General features: G+C 38.2%; 1 pseudogene; it reads right to left on the bottom strand.

The window, feature by feature from the left end:
- Positions 1 to 12,030: 12,030 nt before the first annotated feature.
- LOC112181645 lies at positions 12,031 to 16,566 on the bottom strand (annotated as a pseudogene).
- Positions 16,567 to 21,574: the final 5,008 nt, after the last annotated feature.

Here is a 21,574-nt window from a genome sequence, read left to right as displayed (position 1 = left end):
TCTAGTACTTGTTTGGATTGTGGTTGAGTTTTCTGTATCTACTGTTGGTGTGTGTGTATTTTGTGAGTTTTTGCTACTGGTTTGTCTTCTTGGTGTCTATTTGGCACAACAATTGGTATCAGAGCTTCGGCTCTCGATCCGGTTGGTAGATGGAAGACAATCAAGATGTCGAGGTCATTCCATTTGGTGGAGGTGGAGCTCGAGTTGCAAGAACAACGGTGCAAAATGCAAAGTTTGAAGTGGAGAAATTTGATGGAACAAATAACTTTGGTACGTGGCAATGTGAAGTTAGAGATGTCTTGGCTCAACAAGAATTGGGTATGACTCTGACTTTGGAGAATATGCCTGAAGATATGGAAGAAGCAGAATGGAAGAGGCTGAATCGGGTAGCTTGCGCGTTGATAAGGTTGTGTCTCGCTAAAGCCCAAAAGTAGTTTTTGATGCGGGAGACTCGGTGAAGATGTTATGGCAAAAATTGGAAGACAAGTATATGACGAAGAGCATAGAGAATCGTCTACACTTGAAGAAGAAGATATATGGTTCCAGTTCAGAGGTACAAAGATGATTCAACACCTTAATGCCTTTAACAAGTTAATTGCTGATTTGTTAAATTTGGATGAAGAAATTAAGGATGAAGATAATGCCTTATTGTTATTGATTTCTCTGTCGGATGCATGTGATCATTTAGCTACTACCTTGCTATATGGTAAAGACACTATTAAATTTGATGAAGTGTCTAATGCATTGATGAATTATGAAGTTAGGCATAAGGATAAACATGATAGTACCTCCAGTACTTCGGAGGCTTTGATTGTGAGAGGTAGATCATATGAAAGAAAGAAATTTGGTGGCAAGAAGAAGTCCTTTTCTGGTTCAAGAGGAGTTTCAAAGGATAGGAAGAGCTTGGGAAGAGATGAGCGTGCCTTTTGCCATAATAAAGGCCATTGGAAGAAAGATTGTCCAAAGCTACAAAACAAGGGTGCAAGTTCTAGTGCTAATGTAGTACTTACTGAGAAGGAACCTAATTATGTTTTGTGTGTGTCTCCCATCAATGACAAAGAAAAGTGGATAATGGATTGTGCTTGTACTGAGCATATGACTCCGAGAAAGGACTGGTTTTCTACTTTGGGTACAAATGTGAGTGGGGATGTTATAACATGTGATGATTATGGCTTGGAGAGGAAAGGAGTTGGAACTGTCAAATTGAAGTTCCATGATGGTGTAGTTAGGACTCTAACTACTGTGTGGTATGTTCCTCAACTCTCCAAGAATTTGATTTCTGTTGGTACTTTGGAAGAAAAGGGTTACCATGTTCACTTGGGAGATAACATGATGAAGGTCACCAAGGGTTCTATGGTTGTGATGAAAGCTCCCCGTGTACAGAAACTGTATTTCCTTGAGGCAAAAACCATCATAGGAACAACTGCAGTTGCTTGTGTGATGATGATGTTGACAACACCAACTTGTGGCACCTGAGACTTGGGCATGCCGGTGAGAAAGCTTTGCAAGGGCTTGCAAAACAATGGTTACTGAAAGGTGTTAAATCTGGTAAGCTTGTCTTTTGTGAGCATTGTGTTTTGGAAAAGCAAACAAGAGTGAGTTTTGGTGCTGCAATACATCAAACAAGAGGTATTCTTGATTATGTGTATTCCAATGTTTGGGGTCCAACACAAATAGCCTCAATGAGTGGTAGGCACTGGTTTGTCACTTTGGTTGATGATTATTCTAGAAGAGTTTGGGTTTACACAATGAAGCACAAGAATGAAGTGTTGGGTATTTTCTCCAGTTGGAAGAAAATGGTTGAAAATGAAACTGAAAAGAAGATTAAAGCTTTGAGGTCAGACAATGGCGGAGAATATACTTCTAGAGCTTTCCTAAAATTTTGTAAAGATGAAGGCATAAAGAGGCATTTCACAGTTGCAAGAACACCACAACAAAATGGAGTTGCAGAGAGGTTGAATGGAACTTTGCTTAATAAAGTGAGATGCATGTTGGCTCAATCCGGGATAAGCAAAGCGTTTTGGGCAGAAGCAATCAATTATGCTTGTCATCTTGTCAATCGACTACCTTCAGCTGTTATTAATGGGAAAACAAACACCATATGAGGTATGGACTGGGAAACCTACATTTGTTTATGATAATCTGCATATTTTTGGTTACCCAGCACCATATCAATGAAAGTATGCTTTCTCCAAGAGACAAGAAGGCTCTATTTGTTGGTTTGAACAGTGAAGTTAAGGGCTACAGGTTGTGGTGTCAGAATTGAAGAGGCTTGTCATTAGTAGGGATGTGACTTTTGATGAAGCTACTATGTTATTGAAGAAGTCTAGTAATGGTGAAATTCAGAGAAAAGAGAAAGTTGCTGAACAGGTGGAGTTTGAAGTCTCTTATACTATTCCAAGACCTATACAAGTTGATGTTTCTATAGATAGTGAGGAAGAGGAAGAAATAGCAGATGAAATTGCTGAAGAAGTTGAAGAAGCTCCTACTAGAAGATCTGAACATCAAAGGTCAATAGATGTGAATAGACAAAGAAGAGTAATCCGAAAGCCAAGTTGGCAAAAGAACTTTGTTGCTTTTGCCTTTCACACCATGAGTGTTGGTATTCCATCAAATTTTGAGGAGGCAAGTAGTAGTCTTGAAAAGGAAGATTGGAGCAATGCTATGGGTGAAGAGATGAAGTCTTTATTGAAGAATAACACATGGGAGTTACTTCAATTACCCAAGGGTAAGAGAGCTATTGCCTGCAAACGGGTGTATACTAAGAAAGAAGGCTTTCCTGAACAAAGTGGAGTGAGATTTAAAGCAAGACTAGTTGCTAAAGGCTATGCACAAAAGGAAGGCATTGATTACAATGAGATTTTCTCCCCGGTATTGAAGCATTTTTCAGTTCGTATAATGTTGGCTATGGTTGCTCAGTTTGATCTTGAATTAGTGCAATTGGATGTGAAAACAACGTTCCTCCATGGTGATTTGAATGATGAGATTTATATGTCTCAACCTGATGGACATCATGTGGAAGGGAAAGAAGATTGTGTTTGTAGATTGAAGAAATCTTTGTATGGTTTGAAGCAATCTCCGAAGCAATGGTAATTGAAGTTTGATGAGTTTATGAGAGGCCAAAAGTATCAAAGAAGCAATTATGATCATTGTATATACTTTCGGAAGTTGCATGATGGCTTTTTTATATATCTGTTGTTATATGTTGATGATATGCTCATTGCTTCAAATAATATGAGGGAGATTGAGAAGTTGAAAGCTCAAATGAGAACAGAATTTGAAATGAAGGATCTTGGTAAAGCCAGGAAGATTATTGGAATGGAGATTACAAGAAACAGAGATCAAGGCATGGTGTGCTTAACTCAAAAGCAATATTTGGAAATTGCTGCATAAATTTCATGTAAATGATGATACCAGATCTGTAAGTACACCTTTAGCTTAATTCTCATTTCAAACTTAGTGCCATTTATTGTCCTGAAACTGATGAAGAGGTAAGGGATATGTCTAACATTCCATATTATAGTCTGGTGGGTTCTTTGATGTATGATATGGTTTGTTCAAGACCTGATATTGCACATGTTGTTGAATTGGTGATTCGATATATGCATAATCCAGGTATGGAGCATTGGAAAGCTGCTAGGTGGATATTGAGATATTTACATGGGACTAGAGATGTTGGTCTGTGTTTTCAGAAAATTGATTCTGGAAATTTTGCTGTTGGATATGTGGATTCTGACTATGGTGGTGATTTGGATAATGGGAAGTCTAGAACAGGTTATTTGTTCACTATGGCACAAGCACCTATTTGTTGGAGATCAATTTTGCAGGATACCCCAGCTTTATCAACAACTGAAGCAGAGTATATGGCCACTGCGGAAGCCGTAAAGGAAATTTTATGGTTACATGGGTTAATGAATGAGTTGGGGATTTCTCAGAATCAGGTGGAGGTTCATTGTGATAGTCAACGTGCCATTTATTTGGGAAAGTATCAGGTTTGTCATGCTAGAACCAAACATATTAATGTTCATTATCACATGATTCGTGAAGAAGTTGAAAAGGGAAGGATTGCTCTTGTGAAGATTTGTACTGAGAATAACCCTACTGATATGTTGACAAAGGTTGTTATTGCTTCCAAGTTCATTCATTGTTTGAATTTGGTTCATGTTGTAAGTGTTTGATAGTTGTTGGAAGAGCATATGGAATTGTTCGATGTTTGCTTAGCAAGAATGATTCTTGTTAAGGTTTGGAGGGTTGTAAATTGCTGTTTTGCTGTTGGTTCTCTTTTGGTTTCGCACAAGTCTCGCCAAGGTGGAGATTGTTGGTTTTGGCTGAACCTATGTCTGAGTCAAAGTAGCTGTTTGTTGTCTTTAAGTGGATAGATATGAAATAACTGAATGTAGAGGTTATTTGGTTAGTTGAATTGGGTAAAAACTACCCATTTGTATTTATCCATTCTTACACTTTAGTTTGTCTGGTACTTGTTTGGATTGTGGTTGAGTTTTTTGTATCTACTGTTGGTGTGTGTATTTTGTGAGTTTTTGCTACTGGTTTGTCTTCTTGGTGTCTATTTGACACAACATGCAGTTGATACTCGGGGGGTTTGCACTGCTGTTATGATGGTACACAGTGCAGTGTAAAACTGATAAAGTAATCTGGGGTTCATATCCAAAACCTATTGGAAATGGATGGAGTGGCCCAAACCCTTATAAACCCACAGGCAAAGTCACATTTTTCCCAAGTGGGATGTATATATTCTCAACACGCCCCCGCATGTATAACGAATTTTCAAGCCATACACGTGGACAACTTTGGGTGATGTGGAGCTCGTGTAGCCATGAGGCATGCATACGTAGGATAACCCTCTCGATACCATGATAAAGTAATCTGGAGTTCACATCCAAACCAATTGGCAATGGATGAAGTGGCCCAAACTCTTATAAACCCACAAGCAAGGTTACATTGCTATAATGGTGTCAAGAGAAGCTTATACTTGAGATACACTGAAGTGGGTTGATTGGTCTGATTCTATTGTGCCTGTCAAGATTTATATCTTTATTGTCACTGATAGGATGGATCATTCAGTAAGACCCTCTGTTCAACATAATTGCAGGGTTAGCGAACTAAAATCATTGCATAACAAGTTGTAATATTGCTCTCTATAATGTTGATAGTTTATCACTATTCTGCCTGCTATATTTTTCTTTAATGAATTTAATTCCTGTGTGTGCTAAACTGTCCGGCTTTTTATTGTACAGATCGAATATAATGTTGAGCCTTGCAGTAATGTTGATACGGTAAATGATCAATGCTTGGACAATCAATGGGCAATGATTACCATGCCAATTGATGGTTATATTGTCTATGGTGTAGCCCATCAGCACACTGGGGGGCACTGGTCAACTCTATTGGCACGTTTACTTACTTGGAATGAAAAATAATCATGAATCAGAAACAACTAGAATGGGAGAAAAAAGGAATCAGTATTGATTCAGGAGGAGTTGATTCCTAAATCCATCTCCCCCCTTCGTAATCAAATTCCTGAGTATTCAAGAATCGATTCCTTATAAGGAGGTGAGACCTACACTCATTCCGATTCCTTCATGTGTTAGTAAACGCATGAATACTTTTACTTGGAATCATTCCGATTCCTTCATGTGTTAGTAAACGTATCAATAGTTTTACCCCGCAATCATTCCCTCCCATTCCAAGTAAGTAAACGTGCCCTATATGGAGAGGTGCTTTTCTTCTACTCATAGTGATCTTGTTTCTGCCAGGCCGTATAGTAGTTTCTCGGTGGCGTATGCTGGAACTCAATTACAATAATCTCATCCAATTCATTCACTTATCTTGTATATATCTGAAATTGTCAACTCTTGGCTTTCTAAAACATCAAGTATATGCCCTCTTTCAAAAAAAAAAAAAAAAAAAACATCAAGTATATAACAGTTTGGTTTGGCTGACATCTATATGTAGTTTAGTAACTAAAAAACTATAAAGATCGGCTTTCATGACAGGATTATTCTGGATTCCTAATTGTTTGATTAGAGGTCTATCTTCTCTAATTACTTGTTAGCCTATTGGCTATAAATACTTTCTAAGCATACCTGACCAATTGATTATTGTAATGCTTCGGGCTTTATAAGGAAGTCTAATTACTAATAAGTTATTATTATCTTGGAGCTATTTGGAACATTTAGCACTTACTGTCTCAGCTAAAACGTTGGTGCCACTATGGGCTAGAAAAAGTTCAATCCTGTTTCTGTATTGGCTTGCTCATTTAATTAAGAACTAAAGCTTTTGATACCAGACCATTGCAATTGTGTGCAATTCATCTGGTATCTAGAACTAACCTTTAGCACTGCATCTTGATCACATCCTACAGTAATAGTAATTAAGAATTTACATGGCATCTCAGTATGAATTGGACTGTTTCTTGTCTCTCAATCTGTTTGGCCCCTTTGCAGAAAGGATTTTCTTTATGTAATGTATTGTCTGTAACTGGTCTGCTTGTTTATGATGATGTTAGAAAGGACCGGATTCTATGTTCGTCAATACCAATTTATGGACAAAGTGAGGAAGTTAGAGACGAGGCTGGTTACATTGTTGGAATGTCAACTTGCCCACATCTGGGCACTGTCAAAATAAAGGATGGGGATACTCTAGTTGTAGGATCTAATTACAGCAGCTCGCAGCCGCACACAAGAGTCATGGGCGCCTCTTCTACATAATTAAATACTGCTATTCTGGTAAAAACCAATTTGTTTATGGATTGAAACATAATTAAATTGCTTCATGGTTTAGATTTATTACTGTCGAATCTCCTACTTAACCTAGATAATGGCTCTTCAAGGTAGTTGCTTTTCCATTGTAGCACTGTTAATAGGGCCTGATCTTAGCGAAGCAATGTTTTTCTTTTTCCGACAATTTTATATGGACTTTTAGCTGTCTTATGTGAAACTCGATTTTAAGTCAGAATATCACACCATTGTATTGTCATATCGTCAATCCAATTTATTTTATCTCTGGCAATGAATATGGGGGATTCATCTTTTGGATGCATAACTTGGATCCTGAGTGTAAAGACTAAAGTTGCAATGAGCTTCCTGATTTTTGTTGCATTTTGAGAACTCAAACCTACAAATGTTCTTTAGTCTATATTGACAATCTCCTAAGTTGGTAATGACCATGAAAACTTTGATTTTGTTCAAGCTGTTCATTATGAACCTTTGATTCAAATTAGGTGTGGCCTTACCTAGTTGTTTCTTTCTAATCTCAGAAAGCTAATAGTGCAAAGGCTTATGTGTTCATCCGCCTCTCCAAATCGGATTTGGCCACTGCTTTCGGCATGAACTATGTGTTGGCCGAGAGTTGGGCGCTGGACTACGACAACGCCATATTGTCGAAATGGCTGATCAAGTGGTCTGAGGTTGAGAAACTCTTTGATGTCACTGATTTCAGGTGATTGTGATTTTGCTTTACACCACATTCACTAAGTTGAAGGCATTGCATACATGTTTTTTTAATGAGAGTTGCTAAATTAAAGTGGGTTTACTTCAAGGAAGTTTCTTATGCTCATAAAGATGATAGCATTTAAGTTTTCCTTTCATAAAGTCAGCAATCATTCTAAGCTTTATTCTTGTGGAAATAAGATATGAAATTATTTAACCATTGCAAGTGGCCTAATGATTCTTGCCTAGTTGGGTGTGCTCCCCAACCTAGGTTCGAACCTCGAAGCTGTCAAAGTGGCTAGGCACTGTGCTGCAATGCACAGTTGGAGCATTTCACATGCACCGAAGGGGTTTATATTGAGCCTAAGAAGCCTTTAAGTTCCCCTTGACAAAGTAAAAAAAAAAAAAAAGATGAAATTATTTGGGTTATTGGGTACCTTTTCAAAAGCTTGAAGAAATACCCCATAATGTGTTTAGATTAATTATAAGGGTTGTGGGTCATGTTGGTCCTCTTCTGAACAAAAAAAAAAATATTTGATTTATGAGCTTTCTGCTAGGCTTGTTGATGGGCTAGCTTCCTCATCCTCGATTATGGTATGCACATGGCATCTATCCTTAGTTATGGAGCTGATGATGCTTTTGAGAAGCAGATTAGGGCCCAGTTTGGCATTGATTCATGAGTTGCCTTTAGAGCTGCTTCTGCTTTTGGGCCTGGAGTAGAGTGTTTGTTAAAATTTTGTAAAGCTACTTTTGGTCCAAATAGCTTCTCCCTAAAGCTGATTTTGAGAAGCTACCAATTGGTAGCTTTTGGAGCTGCTTTGGGAAAAACACAGAGCAACAATAGTCAAACTACCAATTTTGTCCTCCTTCTTTCTGAAAAATTTTATTGAAACAAATAGGGTTCAGCATTGATCTTCATCGTGAGGCAGACATTTATTCTCTTCCCCTCTTTGCCGTAAAAAATACATCGCAACATTTGTTGCTCATCTAACTTCTCCTCCTTCTCTCTCTGCAAATTGCTGTGCTTGAAATTCTGGGGCAAGACAAGCCTCACAAACCAAGAAGCTTCTTCCAGTAGAACCCCACGATATGATCAAATCCAGGGACGGGTCGTCCACCAAATCAAACGTCTTGGATAGAAATGGTGGCACCGGAGTCTCCTGCAGACACTGAAGCAGCTGCGGCACTCCCAATAATCTCTACTCCTACCACTGAAAGGTTCAATCTTGTTCTCCTCTCCATACTCTCAGGTTCAATCTTTTTTTCGATATCATATTCGTGCTCATGTAATTGGTATTGTTTTGTGAGTTGGATTTGTGCTTTTAAGCATTATTGAAGTTTCTGCCTTGCTTAATTTGGGATACGAAGTATAAAGGTTTAGTTTTTGAGTTAGTTTCTTGTAAGAATGTGACATAAAGTGCAGGATGATTGCTATATAGTTAGGATTGTTCATTGGCTTTGTGTTTTGCAACAATGTTAGTGTTGGGTGGGTGATGTAGCAATTGTTAGATCTACAGAAAGAAAATTAAAGAGAATATAAGAAGGGAAACATGCCATTGGGTGGGTTATGTAGCAATTGTATGTCGACTCATATTTGTGCATGGCTTGAAAATGGTATTGCTTGTGTTGAAAATGATCAAGTTAGTCACACGCAGCCCTGGGTTGAAAATGATATTAATTAGGAAAGATAGTATTTATATTTACTTTCAAGTTCTGAACCCTTTGTACTTGCATTACAAGTTAGGGTGGGATGAGGAGTTCAAGTCTGTGAAGGCAAACACTACGTTAGCATCAGCAATTCAGATTGAGGATCCTGTTTGGATTGACAGAGCTGTGTATGCGCTGAAGAAGTTGGATGGGAATGTAGAGGAGGTGACCAAGGAGGAGTTGATGGATGCAATGGCGCAAGTGGATTCTACTGGCATGTTTATATGTCCTCACACTGGTGTGGCGTTGGTGGCGTTGATTAAGCTCCGAAATAAGGGGGTTATAGGCCCTACTGAGAGGACTGTGGTGGTGAGCACGGCGCATGGGTTGAAGTTTACGTAGGCGAAGATTGATTATCACTCTTAAAGAGATTCCGAATTTGGCCTACCGGTTTGCTAACCCACCGGTTCAAGTGAGGGCTGATTTTGGGTCGATATGGATGTTTTGAAGAAGTACTTGAGTAAGTCAGAGGCTCCAAAGCATTAGTTTTGTAGAGGGCATTGTGAGTGTGTTCTGCTCTAGTGCTTCATGTACTCTAAATGTTATTCGTCATTTTGCTTATAGCGTTTAGGCATTGGTATTGTTCTCTATGTGCTTTTTACTTTGGCGATTCAATGTATGATGAGGAACTGTTTTAGCTTGTAGTGCTCAGAATATGGTGGAGAAGGGAGTCATTTATAAGGCAGCATTGCCAAACTTCGTGTATGAGTTCATTATCATATGAATTTCACCACATTTTTCCTTATAACAAGTGTTCTTTAGCTTCCAAGTCTCTACTTGCATTCTGTATACCACAGATTTCTCCTTTTCACTTATTTTGATGTGAATTGCTTGTTCCCTACTTTGTTCGGTATCTGATAGTAAGGAGGAGATCAAAACTTCTGATTGCTTCCTTGCTTGCTTAATTGCTGGAAGAGCAGTGAAATTGTTAGCCCCTTCGCCAATGGCAGCTAAGGCCTTGGCAATCAGGGAGGCAATTTACCTAGCAAGCTCCTTTTCCAATGTAGACATTGTTCAGGGAGGATAATGAACATGAAGGAGATGGTTCAGGAAGACAAGAAATGGACGTGTTAAGAAATACAATTGCACAAAGTCTAATGAATGCATCTACTTAATTAGCATTTAGTTGCAAATTTCAAGTGACTTTAATATAGTTTGTGTAATGGTTCCTGTTAAACTATGGTCAGGAAATTAATCCAAATATTCTTGACTTATTTTGTGTAATAGTAAAATATAATATGCATATTGAAGGGTTTAAAATAAATCTTTTATTCAGTCCAAGCAAAGGTACAAGGATAATACATGAGAAATTTTTTATTTGGTATGGTTACATAATCAAAAAACAAAATCATGTATTTTTAGCAGCATACCTTAGTATGGATGACTATTTTGGTAATCATACCCAGCTAAAGCACTTTTGCCTTCAACTTACCAAACACCTAGAAATTGCTTTTCGCTCTCATAACACTTTTAAAAACAGTTTACCAAACACCTCAGCTGCTTCCTCTCACAGCAAGTTCGGAAGTGCTTCCTCTCACAGCAAGTTCAGAAGTGCTTCTTCTCACAGCACAACAATCCTAAACTAAGCCTAGATACTTAATGCCCTGAAGGTCTGCTTCCATCTGGTAACTTTTTTTTCTTCTTCAATCTAAGAAGAAGAAGAAGCAATCTAGATGGGTATCTTCGATGTCCCGTTCTATGATTTTTCTGTTGTTGAGAAGTTTATGTGGATGCTGCTAAACATGAGTTTATAGCTATCCCCATGCATGAAAGTTGATCATATGGAAGGTGTCGTTTCATTTGGTAACTTGGTGAGTTACCGCTTGCACTTTTTGCTTGTATATTAGGTTAAGTATTACAAATTCTTTTAGATAGGGTGACAAATTAGATTTTGACCGTTTTGTTTCGCTAAATCTTTCAGGGTCCGGAGTCTGATCACTTGTATAATCTTGCAGAGTCTTTAAACAAAGCAAGGGATATGATATACCCCTCCTCTAAAGAGAGCATCAAAACTCAGCGAAATTCTGCCTTTTTCAGCTGAAACTTTTGACAAGGACCACTACCAGAATTTTTCTCATATACATCGGCCAGAAACCGATGTAAAAATTTTTTTCTACCCATGTGTTAGTGGGTGATGTAAAAGATCGACAAAAAATAGACATCGGTTAAAAACCGATGTCCCATACAACAATAAACATCGGATTAGATTCCAGAATCGATGTTAAACTGCTATTATGAGCACAAATTGGTGTTTTTAGATATTGTTAAACCTTCATATTTATGCATTTAATGCTTAACAAAATATAGGTCCAACAACACTAGTATTCATTTTAACATCGGAACTCATTCTAGAAACGATGTGTTACATTCTCTTACACATCGTTGTTTTTGAAGTTTGCCTGTTGTTTATAAGCTTTACGGGTACTTGCCATATATCACACTATTTAAGATTGAATCTACATTCTTTTGTATTACGCGACCGATGTTCATTATTCTGTTAGACATCGTTTCCTTTTATAAAGTGATGTCCATTTTTCTATTAAACATCAGTTTTTGAGGTCGGCACCGATGTTCATACTTATACTAGACATCGTTTTTCATTTAATAAATCGATGTCCATTGCGTTGTTTTACATCGTTTCTTACTTAACAACTTGATGTTTATTGGGTTGTGTTACATCGTTTCTTACTTAATAACTCGATGTGCACTGAATAAAGAGACATCGATTTTTCTTTCCAATCTGATGGATTATCTCTTTAATGACATCGTTTTTGTAGTCTAATATTGATTTAAAATAGATGTATATACATCATGTCCTTTATTTGAGCATGATGTCCACTTTGTAATTGTTGCTACAAAATCAACCAAATCCACATTTAACAACATGAAATTCCAAATTAATTTGAATACGGAACATTGCATTAATTTGTATCCAACATCAGAGATGTTAATAGTTCAAAAAATAGGCAAAAAGACCCCAAACCTACTTCAAGGCTAGCCTGAAACATACCATTGCAATACATGTAGTTTAATTTGTTCGCAGCTGCTGCAACAATACAACTACTCCAAAATGGTTCAAAAAACATCTAGCTAGCCTTACTCAAAATCACTTTACCAGTCTCCATCTATAGCAAGGTCTGCAAATAGTCAGCCACTTCAATGTGCACTTTGTCAAGTTGTTCTTGGGTGTATTCTTTCCGAGTCTTTGCTGCCCGCTAGAAACATATAGAATAACATAAGTCATAATCATCAGGTAAAATGATTCGTAATTATAGACAAGCAATCGTCTCTAAGCTGGCTGCATAGTACAAAATAAAATAAAAACATGTCTCTTGACTAAACAATAAAAAATCCTGCATATATAAAACAAGATCTACCTACTCATATTGTCAATCTAGATATCTCTGTTATATCTCTGGCAATCGTGTCTATTACATTCACAAACCACAAACAGCTCAAGCTAGATGAAGACTCAATCAAAGACTTGGCAATGTAAACTAAACGTTCAGCAAAGGGGGGGGAGAATGCAAAATACATTACCTCAGATGCACGCATTCTCCACCCATTCAGCCCTAGTTTTTCCATGTCCTCCTTTTGGCTGCAATCTTGAAACACCATTTGGTAGGATCATCTCATCATAAACCTACAAGTCCATATTCCGGACAACATATAATGTCATATTCAAGTTGAAGATTGATTTAGTCTGAACGAAGATTAAGATAAAAAAAAATAAAAAATGCATACCAATAATATATGACGTAGAGGTACTTGATAATATGCTGCAAGTGGTCCAACCTTAAGAACTAGAAATGAGAATAGGTGACAAAGAATCCATCTTAAGGTTGCTAGAATCACATTCAATTCCAATATGAAGTAAATAAAAGGAGATATATGCAATTAATGTTCATAAATAATTTTGAAATAAGTACACTCATCAACAAAAGCACAAGGAAAAACACTGTTGATCACAATGTTATACGGATGAACTATAATCATCCAGAAAACATGACTATCCAAAACTAAGATATGATTTCTATTTCTCAAACATTTTAAGATTTTGTATTCGATGTTGTAGGTTTACTGCATGGCCAGGTTAGACCTCTGTACGTAAATGGATGGGTAAATAATTGTGATGTTTTTAAGAGAGAACACTTTGGAGCCACTTCAGCAATATTTACATATCACCCAGGCTCAAGACCTTTTTTTTTTTGGCTACCCAGAGTTCCCCCAAACCAGCTTCTTGGACTGGGGTTGAAACTGCAGCAACTGCCAAAACCTACAATCTTTAAGAAACAGGAAAATTGAGCAAATAGCTAGGCAGCTACTGAGAGGGAAATTGAACCCCAGACCACTGTGAGGAGAGAAAACTATGGGCCTGACTATTTCTACTAACCCATTGTTGGTAACCAAAGACCGATTATGGCATTGAGGAAAATAGAAATAATCATCGCAATAAGGGGCCATTTTCAAGTTTACTGAGTCATACCACTTACTGCAACAACAATTTAAGACTCTGAACATTGGGTTCTGCAGAGGTTGCTCCATTGCTATCCGTCGCCTCTAATCCAGGGGGGACCTATGTGGAGAAGAATACCAATCAATGACACAAATAGGCTTAATAAATTGTGATGTGAAATTTGTATAAGATTGCATTTGTTGTTATATGAAGTAAAGGAAACCACCCATGAATAGTACTTAACTGTAGATACAATTCAGATGTTTCCTCTAAAGTATCTAATGATTCAAGCAAAATCCATGTTTGGTCAGCACTCAAAAAATCAATTAGGTCCATTATGTCTAAGAATATGACATCCTTACAATAGGACAATATTGGCAAGATTTAGGAGCCATGCTGCTCACTGAGATTTGCCAAGACAACTAAAAATGACATGGAACATGTTCACTACCCAAAAGAATAATAATAATAAAATAATCCAATACCACAACGATCTCTCTGGTAAAGTTAATGCATGGTTATATACATAGCCAAGTACCGTAGTAAGTTGGATCAAGCTCTACCAGGAAGTGCTTCAGATGATACCAAGGTATACAAGTATTTAAACAATAATAATATGTACATGAGGGTACGTACCTTTTTTTATCAAAGTGACTGCAGTGGTAGCAGAACTTGATTGATCATTGCTGATTGCAGAATATTTGCGTAGTGCACTATCCATCTTACATACGTAACTCCATACGCCCTTCGCAAAGGCCAGTTTTGCCATCTCCACGTTTAAACCAGCATCTTCTTGGTGATACATTTTGATCTCGCAGGCATTTCTACCAAGTACTGTAGAAGATAATTAAATCACAAAACTATAAACACATTTTTCTTTAAACTAAGACATAAAAACCCATGTATCAAAGTGTAATGCAGACTGCCAACACGTCAACCAAACAAGCATTTAAGTGTGTTAAGGAAATCATTCCTATATCCACCACTAGTACATGAAGCACAACTATAGTGCCTTGCATACAGTCTCATATCAACAAACTGCAAGCATTAGTAAAGACAAAGAAAAACAATGAAGATGCATGTCAGGAACTTACCTTTTCTAATTCGCCAACCAGATCTGAAAGTACCAACACGCACATACTTCTTCTGCCATGGTGCCAAAGAATGTTCACATTCCTGTCATCACAAAAATTGAAAAAGAAAATATGAGCTAATTGGTTTCAGAGGTACGTAAGTCCTAATATGATCAAGAGAATCAAAAGCCAAGCATGGAGTACCACCACATGCAAAATAAAATCTGCCCAGGACTGTTTTCATAGAGATAAAAAAGAAAGAATATTTTAACATCAATTACCTTGACAAAACAGAAGAATGTTTTATCTTTTCCTTCCCACAATATCCAAGCTAATACATATTCTCTAGGTGTCAACAGTGGAAACTTCTTTATTGTCCGGCCAACTTCAACCCCATTGTTTTTGTCCACATGTAACTGTTCATGCTCAATCAGCATTTTATTTCATTGCTTTCTGTAATCATTATCCATGTAGAAGTCTCTCAGCATCTCAGGAGAGCAGTCCTCAAATATTGTCATACTCAAGTATTTCACAGGACCAACCTGAAAGCAAGGACAAAGATGCATTAACTCAGTTTGATAACCTTCATTTGCTAATAGTCTAAAACCAGTGGAGTAAATTAGCGAAACTAGTCATTTGTCTGACCAAGATTAGATGCCTTGGGGCAAATTTGGGATAATGAACTAAGGCAACAACAATACACAAGAATCAGATTTAACTTTGCAGGGCTATGACAAGCATCTAACAAATTCAAGTTGTTTATAATTTAAAAGCAAAGCAGAGAATTTCCATAATGAATTCGAAGAATCTAAAACACAAATAAATTAAGCACAGGATGAATGACCTTAGGCTTGCAGCACTTAGCACTGTAGTATAGAAGATCATTTCCTTTCTCTATGACATTGTCCCATTTCTTATTCTGACCGATCTTCTCGTCCAAATTTTCAATCAAAATCTTCAAATCTGCATCTGTTACCATTTCCGAGACTCTGTAGAAGCAGAAACGCCATCACTCAATCAATACAAGATCACAGTTAATCCCTCCATATTCAACTTTAACAAAACTTAGTTCCAAATACCAAATTACCAATCAAGCCCAAAATCCCAACTTTTTGCAGAAATCAACAAGAACACGAAACCCCAATTGATTTTTAAATAAAAGCAAGAACACAATGAATCTAACCAACTCTCAATTACCAAATATCCAAAACTTCATTGAACCTAGATACCATGTTTTGGGAAAAACAATGGAAACCCTATTGAACATAGACGAAACCCAATTTCAATCCCAGATTCAGACCCATAAAGCACGAAACTTGATAAGAACAAAACAAACCCAATTGAAAATGAACAAAAACCAGGAGAAAAAAAAAAATCAAAACTTCACCTAAACTGTGAACCCCCAGATCCAGAAGCAATGGGATTTAAATCAGAGACACCAACTGTAGATGAAGAAGACGTTTTCTTATACAAAAAACCCTTGAAACACTACCAAGCCAAGATAATAAGCACAACCGTCGGTGAAAATCTTTGCATTCAACCCTCACAGCAGCCATCGATTTCCCATATTTGACTGACAGATTGAGAGAAGGATTGGTTCATAGAAGCAATTGATTTCCCCAATTCGAGATAGAGATTGAGAGAAGGGTTCTTTGCCTTCTTTCAGTCTTCCGAGATCTGAGAGAGAGAGAGACCTTGCTCATGGAGGTGATGGCGCCGGCAAGGGGGCAAAGGTGGTCAATGAGAGAGAGAGATAGTAGTGGGAGTGAGCAGAGGAGAGGGAAGTGGTGGTGGCCATGGAAAGAGAGTGGGAGAGGAAGGAGGAGAGGGCTAGGGTTCGGGGAATAGCAAGAGAGAAAATGACCAGGTTTCAATTGTGAAGTTAGGGGGTGAGTTGGAAAAATAATAAGAGTGGGGAATGAAAATTTTGTTCCCCGCGTTCCTGAAAATTTTAACTTAGTCTTTCAGCGCGTTTTTGAAAATTTTAGAATGAAAATATAGACATCAGTCAACAGTAAAAAGCGATGTTAGTTATATGCATACAAATCGGTTTTTGAGGAATCGATGTTAATGACATTGTTTTACATCACGTGTATTTCTCACCGATTTAATTGTCATGATGTCTATGAGCATAATTCTAGTAGTGGACGAAGAGCATTCTTGATAGGAAATCAATCATTGAGAAAATGAAGGAAGAACAAGAACGTCAACTTCCGGAAGCTGGGAACGTCAACCAGGCCAAGGATATACTTCTACCATTTAGGTTTTAGGGTTTAGGCATGTGCACATGTCAATTTGAAGTCAAGTCACTTAGAAAGGGTAGTCCTCGGTGGTCATCGACCTATCTCCAGTCAACTACACCTTCAAAGTCCAAGCCATGAGAGCCGAGAAGCTTCCTTTCGTCCTCCTCGCGGTCTTCACCATCGGTCCACGCGCCAACGACATGGAGGCCGTCCAGAAGTACGCCAAGCTCATTTCCAACCACGACAAGAACTCCAACCATGTCAAGGAGCTCGTCCAGACCATCATCGAGGGCGATACATGTGTGCTCGCAGCCTCGATGACGATGAAGGAGGTCTTCAAAGGGACCAAAGAATTCAAGAAGGAGGTGTTTGAGAACGTTCAGCTGGAGTTGGATCAGTTCGGGCATTTGATATACAATGCCAATGTTAAACAGTTGGTGGACGTTAGGGGACATGAGTATTTCAGTTGCTTGGGGCAGAAGATTCAGATGGAGGCTGCCAACCAGGCCAAGGTTGACGTGCCCGGATATTTTTATTTTTTAATAGGCACATACTTTTCTATTATTGCAAAACTGATGTATCCTTGGGCTTTTATAGGTTGTTGAGTATGTTGGAGAGATTGTGGGGCGATCGACGTGTTGCTGATAAAAGGAAAAATGAATATCAATTTGGAAAAAAGCTTCAGTACAAGAGCGCATGCTACTTTTTCAGGATAGACAAAGAGCACATCATTGATGCTACATGCAAAGGAGGGATTGCTCGATTTGTTAACCATTCCTGCTCGGTAATTCTCTGGTCTTCAATTGGAGTTGGATATGCTTTATGAGACTTAAGGCTTTTTAGATGTATGTTTATGCCAAATCTAAACTTTTAGTAAACCAGTTGCTGGTTTTCTTGGATCCCAGCTTCTTTTGCTTGTTTCTTGATTCCTTTTTCTTTTTTCTCTCAAAGAAAAACCAGTCTTAGTCTCACTTTGTTCTGTTGTTGATGTACCTCCCCAGCCAAATTGGGTTGCCAAAGTGATATCAGTGAGGAATGGAAAGAATGCAATTTTTTGTTCTCTTTTGAAGCATTGTTTGTCCATATGAAAAGGGTATAATTTGCAACATTCAGAATTCGCATTCTGTAGTTAGTAATGCCTTACTAGCCATGGTTTTCCCAATTGGTAGGTTGCATTTCTTGCAGAGAGGGACATTTTCCCGGGAGAAGAGATAACATATGACCACCACTTTAACCATGAGGATGAAGGTAAGAAGATTCCATATGTTTTTGTATCTCAAAGAATTGCAGGTGCTACTTGAATCGAGACGATGTAAATTATTGTAAATCCTTGTATTCAAGCACAAACTGATCCAGCATCATGAATGCAGCAGTCTTTTGTGTGTTTATTTTTTATTTTTTATTTTTTGGGAAAAATTCACCAACGGTGTCTGGACACTTAGGGGACTTTCAGAATGATACCTGAACTTACAAATTTAGCAATGTGATACCTGGACTTATTTTTTCGTATCAATATCGTACCTACGGACGATTTCCGTCACGGCTCCGTTATCAGTAGGCACCTGAGGCGCACGTGATCAAAAAAATGAGGGCAAAACAGACTTTTTATACCCAAATCCCTCTAAAGTAGATCAAAAACTCAATTCCCTCCAAGGAGGTTCGAACCCCTAACCTCTCTCACACCAACTCAACTCCCCACCACTAGAGTGCAAACTTTCCCCGATGCAATGCCTCCAAACTTTGTATTTATACTCTTTTTATACGATACCGAATAATTAAACAAAATATATAAACCTTGGAAGGCATGAGGTTCGAACCCCCAACCTCTCTCGAAACAACTCAACTCCCTACCACTGGAGCACGAAGAGTCCTTGATGCAATGTCTCCAACTTTTTTATTTATAACATTTTTAGGCGATACCAAATAATTAAACAAAACATAAATACCTTGCAAGAAATGAGAATCGAACCCCTAATCCCTTTCACAACAACTCAACTCCTCACCACTGGAGCACGAGCAACTGCTGTTACAAATCCAACAAACTTTATATTTATAGTATTCTTAGGTGATGGATTAAACACAAAACAGAATCTTCTCTTTCACAACAACTCAACTCCTCACCACTGGAGCACGAGCAACTGCTGTTACAAATCCAACAAACTTTATATTTATAGTATTCTTAGGTGATGGATTAAACACAAAACAGAATCTTCTCCCCCCCCCCCGGTGTATAAAGTATAAATATAAAGTTTGTTTGAAGTATAACAGTGGTAGCTCGTGCTCCAGTGGTGGGTACGTAGTTGAGTTATTGTGAAAGAGATTGGGGGTTCGAATCTCACATCTTGCAAGGTGTTTATGTTTTGTTTAATTATTTGGTATCGGCCTAAAAATGTTATAAATAAAAAGGTTGGAGACATTGCATCAATGACTCTTCGTGCTCTAGTGGTAGGGAGTTGAGTTGTTTCGAAAGAGGTTGGGGGTTCGAACCTCATGCCTTCCAAGGTTTATATATTTTGTTTAATTATTCGGTATCGCATAAAAAGAGTATAAATACAAAGTTTGGAGGCATTGCATCGGGGACGGTTTGTACTCTAGTGGTGGGGAGTTGAGTTGGTGTGAGAGAGGTTAGGGGTTCGAACCTCCTTGGAGGGAATTGAGTTTTTGATCTACTTTAGACGGATTTGGGTATAAAAAGTCTGTTTTGCCCTCATTTTTTTGATCACGTGCGCCTCACGTGCCTACTGATAATGGAGCCGTGACGGAAATCGTCCGTAGGTACGACATTGATAAGAAAAAATAAGTTCAGGTATCACATTGATAACTTTGTAAGTTCAGGTATCATTCTGAAAGTCCCCTAAGTGTCCAGACACCGTTGGTGAATTTTTCCCTTATTTTTTTAACTTTCGGCCTCTTTGAGACTTTGAATGAACAGTTTAAAGTGCACAACTGCACACCGCACCATATCAATTTTCTTCCGCGAAAATAAATTAGACATTTATAGGAACAGAAGGAAGTAAAATAAATAATATAACTAGCTTCATAATTGGCCAAAAAATAAAAAAACTGTTGTAGAGAATTGAAAAAATTGTATATATCTTGTATTCATCATCTCATCATGAGGTTTATATAGGGTTACATCATGTATACAAAAGGCAATACATAATAGCTATACTAATCAATCGCACATTACAAGTATGTCAATCGCATACATTACGAGTCTGTCAATCGCACACATTACGAGTCTATCAATCGCATACATTAAGCAATACCTATTGCATGAATAGTCATTATCATTTACAACACTCCCCCTTGGATATTCCATGTCAATAGTGTTGCCTCTACTATGCACTTCTAAGTTGTCTCGTCAAAAACCTTACCAAGTAATAAAAAACCCTGTGGGAAAAAACAACCTTGGTCGAAAGAGAAAAAGAGCACAACGCGCGTGAATATGGAGTAGTCGTCATCTTTCAACACTCCCCCTTTTGCCGCTCAAACTTAGTGATGACGCTTTGATTGTTGCCTCGTTAAAAACATTGCCAGGTAACAAAAACCCAGTGCGACAAAAATAACCCTGGTCGAAGGACAAAAAGAGCACAACACGTCCTTCACTCTTCGAGATCGAACATGTAGACATCATGCCTCCCCCTGATGTCGACATCTCCCCCTGATTGCTACAATCATGAGAGTTCGGATAACTTTCTCAATCCGAGGCTCTTCACATGTTTCTCGAAGGTGAATTTTGGTAACGACTTAGTAAATAAGTCCGCTACATTATCCTCAGATCGGATTTGATTCACTTCAATATTTAGAAGTGATCAATGTTGTTGCTGATTGTAAAAGAACTTAGGCGATATATGTTTGGTGTTGTTGCCCTTGATGAAACCTAATTTCATTTGCTCAATATACAAGCTACATTATCTTCATAAATGCAAGTAGGTTCATCTGTGGTAGACTTCAAACCACAAGTTCCTCAAATATGTCTAATCACAGACCTTAGCCATATGCATTCTCTCACGGCTTCATGAAGAGCAATAATCTCTGCATGATTTGAGGAAGTAGCAACAATAGTCTGTTTTGCAGACCTCCAAGATATCGCAGTGCTTCCCATGGTAAAGACATAACCCGTTTGGGAGCGACCTTTGTGAGGGTCAGAGAGATACCCTGCATCAGCAAAACCCATCAAGACATCGTTGTCCTTTTGATGGAGGGGAGGAGTAGTAGGACGCAGGCCACCATGGATAGTGGCGTCGACGGCTACATTACGGAAATTGGCGTTTTTCCTTATGGGGTCCGATCCCAAATTCCCGTCATTTCTTTTCTCTATATAGGGATAGAACAAGCCCATATCTATTGTACATTTTAAGTAACGAAAGATTGCCTTTATACCAGTCCAATGGCGTTGCGTTGGCGCGGGGCTATATCTAGCCAACAAGTTCATAACAATTGAGGTGTCCGGTCTTGTATTGTGCTAAGTACAATAATGCGCCTATTGTACATAAGTAAGCACTTCTACTATTAACACATCTTCGTCATCATCCCTGGGACGAAACGGATCCCTTTTAGGGCCAAGACTACTGACGACTATGGGAGTGCATTTTTGACTTTATCAAAATGCCAAGCATTTATTGACACGGGAAAATTTCACAA

Source organism: Rosa chinensis, chromosome 1 (genome assembly GCF_002994745.2).
Source record: "Rosa chinensis cultivar Old Blush chromosome 1, RchiOBHm-V2, whole genome shotgun sequence".
Classification (NCBI taxonomy): domain Eukaryota; kingdom Viridiplantae; phylum Streptophyta; class Magnoliopsida; order Rosales; family Rosaceae; genus Rosa; species Rosa chinensis.
The sequence above is the reverse complement of the archived record's forward strand: the minus strand, read 5'-3'. Positions and strand labels throughout refer to the sequence as shown.